This window comes from Pararge aegeria, chromosome 26 (assembly GCF_905163445.1).
Source record: "Pararge aegeria chromosome 26, ilParAegt1.1, whole genome shotgun sequence".
In the NCBI taxonomy this organism is placed as follows: domain Eukaryota; kingdom Metazoa; phylum Arthropoda; class Insecta; order Lepidoptera; family Nymphalidae; genus Pararge; species Pararge aegeria.
In genome coordinates this window covers 4944161-4951754 of record NC_053205.1, presented here as the reverse complement: position 1 = coordinate 4951754, position 7594 = coordinate 4944161, and the positions used below count along the sequence as shown (strand labels likewise).

Below are 7594 nucleotides of genomic sequence, written 5' to 3'. Positions count from 1 at the left end.
TTGTTGTGTACTTTGTTCTTCTTAATTAATTAATATTTAGCATTTCTAAAATTTTATTGATTCCCGTTGTAATTTTGTTTGTCTGGTATTTCAACGTTAAATAAACGCAAAAAAACACGTTTCTTGCACTATCTATAGCATACAATATAATCCAAAGGAAACGAAAAAATAATTTTATTTTTTTCGTAATTTAAAATAAAGTGCAATAGTTCGATTAATATGAAGTACAAGGGCGTAGTCAGGATTTAGTTCAGGGGGGGCACACTACAATAAGTAAAACTTATACGTTTGCTACAAAAATTTATATTTATTTAGGTAGGTATAAGTTACAACAGCAATCTTCTCGGTTTTCCGTTTCAAAACCTCACTAGAAATTGCGTGTGAATTTTCTTGCTCCATTTTTCGGTGTACACTTAATATACACAGGCCATTTAAGCGGTCCTCGAGCATAATCGATCTCAGCCACGTTTTAACTCGCCGCAATGTAGAAAAGGACCTGTCTATATTGCTTGTGGCGCAAGGCAGAGCCAAAGTAATTTAGTATGGCTTTTTTGGTTGCAGGAAAGAATGTTTCCGCATTCTGTAACAACTCCGCAAATTTCAGCTCTCTTAGGTGCTCTCTTGGCATACCCTCCTCGTCTTTCCATTCTCTATACCACAGTTCGGCTTCATTATCGAAGGATTCTAACCTAACCTAACCCGTAGTATCGGGTGAAACTTTGTGTTTTTTTGTTTCAATTCAACCAATGGCAGAAAATAATACGCAGTATAAACACAGTGACCCTTTTAAGTATTTAGAATATACTAGCCAAGGCGCGTAAGTCAGTAACCAACAATGATTGAACTTTCGTTTCAAGTTAGCGGCTTTGGCATCTTCGGCAAAGTCATAATTTGTAGGAGGTACCCAGCAGCGTTTTAGCATTTCCGTTTTTTCACTTGTAGTCATTAAAGAAGCGTGTCCTACCCTAGCCTAGGTCATAGGCCTAGGTCATTATCACAAATACTTTCAGCCTCAGCTGTGTCAGTGCAAGACGAAGATGGCTCAGTGTGAGCCACAGGTGTGAAAGAGCTCTGTGCTATACTCTCTATCTTTTCACCAGCACTGTCACTTTCACTACTACTTTCATTTTGTTTTCTTCTTTTCGAAGTTCCTGAATAATAGAAATCACACATTTAATGAGAATTAATGACATTGGTGGTAATTTCTGTTAACACTCTATTATGTTTTAGAATTACCTACGTTATTTTAAATTTAGAACCTGAATTGCTATTCCGGCGAACGCTCAGTTGATTTTGACATTTCTAAAAACTAATTTATTTACTCATTTTAGGATTAATAGTGGTGAAATCGGAATGACGTCATTATGTATAAAATGTTCCACGCTTTTAAAATAACAATATCTCCTGAAATGTAGAAGTAAGTGTTTTGCAACAAAAAACATAAGAAAGATAATGAAATATGTGAAATCGGAATGACGTCATTATGTATAAAATGTTCCACGCTTTTAAAATAACAATATCTCCTGAAATGTAGAAGTAAGTGTTTTGCAACAAAAAACATAAGAAAGATAATGAAATATTATTTAAAACATTTTTTTGTATGACTGGTATTTTTGTATGAATTGTGTTCAGGGACCTCTAAATGAGCAATATTTTTATTGTAATATGAGGTAGCACTATGAACAACTAGGTTATGCTCGGCGCAGCCATCACAAACACATTTTATTGCATCTTCTGCCTGAGCATTCTACTCTAGGGCTGTACTTACGCACCTACTTACCTATCTGCAATAGTATGGTACTATGGTCAATCAATCAATCAATCAAAAATACTTTATTGCACACAAGAAAAAAATAAATAAAAGAGACAAAAACAACAAAGGTACAACAATTAAATTTGTGTAACAAAGGCGGCCTTATCACTTATAGTGATTTCTTCCAGGCAACCATTATGAGGAATTGGCTCACATATAAATCCTTATAGCGGTGCGCAAAACTCTAAGAATATACATACATATTAATAATTACAAAAACAGTACATATATAAAATAAAATAAAATACTATATGGTAAAATAAATAATACTAAAACTATATATAATAATGTTATCGGTACAGAAAGTAAATGTGGAATATAATAATCATACTTACAGTGTTAAATAATAATTCTTTAGACGAGTCTTAAAAATACTGTGTGATTAAGCGTAACGAATGTCACGTGGAAGATCATTCCACAATTTAACTGCCTTGATAGTAAATGACTCATTGTAACAGTGCGTACGGCTGATTGGCACTTCCAGCTTATTGTCACTCTGAGAACGGAGAGTAAGTGAAAGAATTGAAATAGCACCAAGAAATGTAAAGCTATCTTTAAGTTAAGTCGGAGTATGTGGATGAAAAAGAATAGTGTAAAGAAAACTTAAAATATGATAGTTTCGTCGGTGTCTAATAGTGAGCCATTGGAGTTTAATTCGGTGTTGAGTTATATAGTCAAACTTCCTGAGCCCAAACACAAATCTTATTATTAGGTTTTGAATTCGTTCAAGCTTGTTAAGTAACTGTTGTGACAAATCTGAGAAACAAGAAGTGTGAGCAAGAGATATTTTAGTTTTAAGTGGTAGTAGATTTTTCCATCTCCTCAATTTACCTAGAACACCAAAAATCTTACGGCTCAAATGAGAAATTTGAGGGGCCCAGGACAAAGTATTGTCAAAAGTAACACCTAGATTTTTTACAGTACTACTGAATTCTAATTTGGTACCATCGAACATTACTGATGGGAGCTGGATAAAATTTATTTTAGAAAGTTGTAGTTTTCATGATTATCATGTCGGGTTCACTTTCCAACTTTGTTAGTGGCCTTTTCAGCGTGGATGTCCTTGTTCTTATTGTCGCCACGCGGATGATGTCATCCTGTCCAGGGTGTAGTTGCAGTATCTTTGCCATTGGCCACTTAGCTGGTGGTGTGTCCTCCTCTTTAATTATAACAAGGTTTCCTGGCTTGGGTGGATCGCTCTTTATACCATTTGTGACGCTCTTAAAGAGTGTGTAAATATTCTGCAGACCAACGTTTCAAGAAGTGCTGTGTAATTCTTTGTACCAGGTGCCATCTGTCTAAAGCCGATATTTATGTATCATCATAATTTTGTTCTGGTATCAAAATCAATGGTTCTCCCACCAAGAAGTGAGCTGGAGTAAGTGGCATCAAAACCTCAGGATGATCACTAATTTCACATAAAGGCCGAGAGTTCAGACAAGCCTCGATTAGTGCCAACAATGTACTCATTTCTTCGAAAGTTAAGGTTGGACTTCCAATTACTTAGGCCAAATGTGTTTTGACAGATTTAATGCCTGCCTCCCAAAGACCTCCAAAGTTTGGAGCCCGAGGTGGAATAAAATGCCAAGAAGTTCCATCATTGGCTAACAATTCTGCAACTTCTCGACCAAAATCACTCTTGGTTTGATTCAGCATGAGGGCTAACTCTCTGGCAGCTTCTACAAAGTTCAATCCGTTGTCGCTCCAGATTTCTGCGCACTTTCCCCGTCGAGACGTGAATCTTCTGAAAGCTGACAGGAAACCTGAAGACGTCAAGTCACTCACCGCTTCTAAATGAACTGCCTTTGTCTTCATGCATATGAAAAGGCAAATATAGCCTTTGTACGACCTATGTCCTCTTCCTTTAGACGTCCGAATTTGGATCGGACCTGCATAATCGACCCCAGAGCATTTAAAGGGTTGGGGGGGTCCTGGGTTGACTCGCACCTCAGGTAAGTTTCCCATCTGAGGTTGAGTTGTTAATGATTTGTGTCGAGTGCAAGTGACACATTGGCGACCACATTTCTTCACCAATTGTTTTAACCCAACAATCCAATACCGTGACCTCAAATAGTTCATCATCATAGCATATCCTCCATGTAATAACTTTATGTGTGCATCATTTACGAGAAGCCAACTGAGGTGAGAAGTTTGAGATAAGATAATTGTATTCTTAATTTCTCCTACTAATCTAGAGCTTTGCAAACGACCTCCCACGCGGAGCAATCCAATGTCGTCTAGGTAAGGAGATAATTCGACATGTTTACTTCGCAGTTTAATTTTATTCTTTTCCTTCAGATCTGTCATTTCTTCTTTATAATCTATTGTTTGATCAATCTTAATAATCTGGTTTAATGTATTTTGCAATTCTTTGCTATTCAAGAATTGTGTGATCTGTTTTATACTATTTTTGTTTCCTTTATTTGAGCAGGCGGTGTGGACGTGCCGCGCGCGATCCATGCGCTCGTATTGGAGCACGCGCTCCCTGCTGCGCCCGATCCGTACGTTGTCGGTTTTTTGTCAGCCTCAAAGGTGCCTCAGTTGCTTGGCGCGCGCGATGTGGACGGTTGTGTGTTGTTCGCGCGATCCACCACACCATGGACATCTCGCAAAGTCGCCGTCTAATATCGCTTTATAAGGAATTTAAATGTTTATGGGATCCAAAAGATGTTAATTATACCAATAGAGGTGTCAGAGAAGATGCGTGGCGTCAGATTTCTCGCGAAATGGAGAACAAACCCATAGAAGACCTAAAGAAAAAAATGCGGTCTCTGGCGGGAGGCTACAGAAGGGAAAAATTCAGAGAGAAACAAAGCCATATAACTGGATCAGGTAAGAAAACAAACTACTTATGGTTTATTATACTTATTACACTATATGTTTAAGTAAAATTAAGGAATTTTCACTCGATTTCTTTTAGCGTTTAAAATTGAACATATACTTGTTATCAGTAGGTACCGCACTAAAAAGTTTTACATATATATTTTAACAGCATTCTATTTGTGAAAAAAGCGTGGAAGCATGTAGAAAATAATGTTTTATTTCCGTCTATTTAAATAACACGTCGAAATAACAGAGTAATAATTAGTAGGTAGTAAATAAGCTAATAGGAAATAAATACACGTGGTTATTTAATGAGTTACTTGTTTATTTCAGGTGCTCAAGATACGTATAAATCAAAGTGGTTTGAGTATGATGACTTCGACTTAATGGCGGATAAAAATGAACCCGGTATCACTCGCGATACTTTGGAACATGTGAGTCATTACTTTACTGATATTCATTTTGCCAAATTATTGTATTGTTTGTAACAAAGTGACTTGCTAAGTGGGACCGTATTGTATTGGCATTTTCTGTTGCTCTTCTTGGTAGGCCATCGGTTGTAGTGATTGTGATGGTGGCTCATTTCGCCAGCTTCCAAGTATAACATCTCCATTCTCCTGTACTATATCAAACGTTCCTGGCGATGTAAAGTTAGAATTACTGCGTAAGTAGTTATACAGATGAACCGTTGCCAGCACGACTTTAGTCGCAGTTTCTGGTTCCAAAAGCATAGGTTTACGCAGAACTCTGTAGACAGAACTAAATACTCCAAACGCGTTTTCTACTACTCTACGTGCTCTTGACAGTCAGTAGTTGAAAATTCTTTCACACGAACCCCTTTCCCGAGTACCATCGTATGGTTTCATTGTATATTTATTCAGCTGAAAAGCTTTATCACCTAATATACAATAGGGTACCTCAATTTTATAGGGAACTTGCAATATGTCCGGTGGTGGAATGTTTAGTTCTTTTTTTTCCAGTTTTTTATATAAATTTGTGCTTTTGAACACGCCTCCATCTGATATTCTGCCTTTAGTCCCAACATTCACATACAGGAACTTATAATTTGCATCGACTAATGCAAAAAGAACAATACTAGGAAATAATTTGTAATTATCAAAGTCGTTTCCACTATTAAAAGGCGATTGCAAAGTGACATGTTTGCCGTCCATCGCTCCTATCACGTGTGGGAAATTCCATTTATTCTCGAATTGCTGAGAAACTGTACGCCACTCTTCTTCAGTTGACGGCACCTGAAAAGAAAGATGCCGTGAGATCCTCAACACATTATAAATACTAGTGGTTCGCCCCGAACTGAGACCTCGCGGTATCCGTAAACTTGTACAGAGCGCCATCTATTGACATCATTGTGAAGTTCTGTTAAAAATACGGAAGCTCATTAAAAATTAAATAATTTCGTTTCCTTATGATATTTATCTAATTTTGGTTTTTGTTGTTCAAGTACAGGATATAATGCATATAATTGATCAAGTTTCAGGCTCAGCCTTTCAGAAAATTGAGAGTTCTGAGGTCAACTTTGGACGTTAGAAAATCTCCACTTTGAAAGCCCCCCATTTCGCCAATTTTAGGGGAAAAATTAAAAAAAAAAAATACTTTTGGAATGTATTCTTAATTATCGTTAAAATAATTTACCGCAACCCTATGTAACGCTATAAAAATATTTTACTTCGCTTTCGCTTCTATGAGAGCCCCCCTGAAATAAATATTTATATAACTTTTTAAGCCATATTTGGCGGGAGGCCATCAGTTTACATATTATATTTAAATTTTAAGTAATTACGTTCAGTAATTCAGAAGTATAAGGCTCTGACAGACGGACGGACGGACAAGTGCAAATTCACTCAAGTAGACTCAGAGACCTTCGCTTCGCTCGGTCAATTATATAGCTATATAATCATATTATAAAGCTGAAAATAAGAATAAGTAGTAATAATAATAATTTTGTTACAGGAAGAATCTGATACGACGGAACGGGAACTTGAAGTAAATGCTACAGTGAGCGAAAACGAGAACAGTAGCATTATTAGTAGTGACACACAACCGGAAGGAGCCAACCACCACACAGATCAGAGTAGAGAGCAGAATGATCAGAGTGTACAATTCAATGTACAAACAACAAGCAAACGAACAAAAAAAAGAAAGAAAACTTCTTCTAATAATGCAGATGAAATATCAGATGAAACTCTTTCAGAAGCTTTCCAACTTCTGCAACAATGTGCACAGCCATCACAACCAGACACAGATTCTTACATCACTTTCGGACAGTATATGTCTACTGAATTCCACATTCACCATCGAATTAAATAAGTACCTACCTATATCCTTTCTGACTTTCTATTGTTTTCAAAGTATGTTGATTAATAATTGTAAACATGTTACTTCTTTAAATTATTATTTTAATACATTACTTTTTATTGAGTAATAAAGTATGGTTTTCCTTACCTTCACATAATCCTTTAACAGGTCAATGATTGCTTCACAAACTTCAGGGATAATTTTCGACCTAGACTGTTTGGAAATGCGGAAGAGATACTGCAAACTGACGTACGAATCTCCAGTTGCTAAAAATCTCAATGTTAGTAGTAATCTTTCCTTCACAGTAATGGCATCTCTATAATTTGTATCATTCTTTCTTAGCTTGTTATTCAATAATGAACACAATACCTCAAATTTATTAACATCCATTCTTGCGAAATTGTGTTCAACTTTATCTGACACTAACTCTGCGTAAAGCTGAGTCCCAGATTCCAAGCGGTTTTTGTATATTGTTTTTATCCAGAACCGTCTTTTTCTTTTTTGTGTTTTTTTGCGCAAATATTTAAGTAAAATAAAGGTTGCTGCTGCCACGGCAATTCGACGCCGCCGCTGTACGTGTGACTCCATCTCCAGCAAGAGTTCGACTGAATCACGGATCGCCTATGGATCGCTTGGAGCGTA

At 36.6% G+C, this 7594-nt stretch overlaps 1 pseudogene; it reads left to right on the top strand.

Moving 5' to 3' along the window:
- Positions 1 to 4165: 4165 nt before the first annotated feature.
- On the top strand, positions 4166 to 6986 carry LOC120635294 (annotated as a pseudogene).
- Positions 6987 to 7594: the final 608 nt, after the last annotated feature.